The sequence below is a fragment of the Tigriopus californicus genome, chromosome 2 (assembly GCF_007210705.1).
Source record: "Tigriopus californicus strain San Diego chromosome 2, Tcal_SD_v2.1, whole genome shotgun sequence".
In the NCBI taxonomy this organism is placed as follows: Eukaryota; Metazoa; Arthropoda; class Copepoda; order Harpacticoida; family Harpacticidae; genus Tigriopus; species Tigriopus californicus.
The window spans coordinates 5,896,244-5,898,147 of record NC_081441.1 but is presented as its reverse complement, the minus strand read 5'-3'; positions in this window follow the sequence as shown (position 1 = coordinate 5,898,147).

The following is a 1,904-nucleotide window of genomic DNA, read 5'->3' as shown; positions in this document are numbered from 1 at the left end:
TGATTAAAAATATCAAAATGTACTATGTAGTATGGATAATCTTGTTTCATTGAGACTAGACTTATTGTCTTGATTCAACGCAATGGCCTAAGTTGGTGGTCAGGGGAAAGCCGTGTCGTTTCCTCTCTGGTTGAGGATGGCATTGATGAGTCCATTTAACGCAATGCTGCTTGATAGCCACGTACCTACAGTACCAAAATCGGACTCCAAAAGTCTGTTTGAGCAACCAAGGAGCAACAGAGGAGGTCACACCTTGGTGCGTAATTCTTGGGAGATAAGAACAAGAGCAAAACATAATGCGTCCGGTCTCAACGAGCTCCAAAAAAGGAATAGAAATAAGAAATACAATTTTTTGAACATGTTTTCGATTTTCAATTAAATGCCCAACCAGCAAAGACACCCATCACATTGTCCTTACACAGTGGTAATATTTTCTGGTTAAGTGTTTTCTCAAATGCCAAAGAGACAAAAGGAACAACTTTTGCGAAATACACATGTTTAAAAGTAGCTCAGATAAGTGTGTAATATAACTTTAAGTCCATTAAAGTGCATCATGGTCAAAACGTAGTCAATCAGTATTAAACGTACTCTAAGTTATGTATTGACGTGAAATTTCATAAAGTTCCATTCAGCAGATACTGAGTTATTTCAACTTGAAAATTGGGTTTTACACCTAAAAAGATCGAAAAGTGGCCTAATTATGTTTCCATTTATTTCCAAGGCATATTATTGTCTTTTTCAACAAAACGACAAGAAATAACAATTTTTTTTTCTTTAAGATTTCTTTAAAGGTTTTTAAAAGTAGCAAAAAATGTCACTTAAACTTATAAAAATGCAAAATTGCCTTTCATTTTAATGAAGTGCCAAAAGCTACACTATTCTATCATGTTCCTAAAGTACTTGAACGATACATGTGAAAGTTCAATTTTCAAAGTTGTCACTTTTTGCAATAATTAATTTTTACGTTCTAGCAATGTTTTCATTCGACTTCAATGTAATTTTGTCCAAATTCAAGATCAAGGTTGTTTAAAGTCGCAATTGACAAATATGGCATCACAATTGTGAAATATTGACATTAAATAACGTTTAAGTTATATTGCAAGCTATTTTTGGGGTTGTTCTACCTTTTTCAAAAACGTGAAATATTTTCATTGATATTTTAGGCATAGAAAAAGAAGATTATATTTCTTGGCCATTGCTTTAAGATATAACCGGAACCGGAGCAATTTGCAGTCAAATTTGATGCAAATGCAATCTTTGAAAACAAGATATCTTATGTTTGCTCAATGGATTTGAATAAAATTGTAGTTGGAAACGCAAGTATGGTTACTGCCAACATCTATTGATTACGTTTTTAAAAATGTTATATCTTTGTAGGCTGTAAGTGGATCAATATACTAATCTGAGCTAAAATACGAGATGATATTTTACAAAAATTGTTCTTATTGTTTCAATAACAACGAAAATCGTTACTAGAGGTTTTGGCATTTGCACAAAAGCTTCATCAGTGTTGTGGGTACCACCGTGCTTACATACATTTCCAGAAAAATGTGTCAGAACTGGCAGAGTCCATTGTTTTTTTAAGTTTCCTCAAAAAAAGATTTGGGAGAAGAATCAAAATGGGGATCTCCCTCACGTTAAAGAATTCGCTTACTGCCACACCAAGTCTCTTCCATGGTTGTTATTTTTGCCAAAAGCTAAATTAATGCTCAAAATTTGGATGCAAAGTCCTTTGACAATATAAGATTTTTTTTTTTTTGGTTTGGTTTTTCACGGGCTTTTCTAACCGCTACAGGGAATGTAATCCCCAGTACTATTAAAATGAAAGATTATAATTCGTCTATTTATTACCTTTCAATTTTTATATGATATTTGGTCTACCAACGAATTTGAGTTGGCAGACC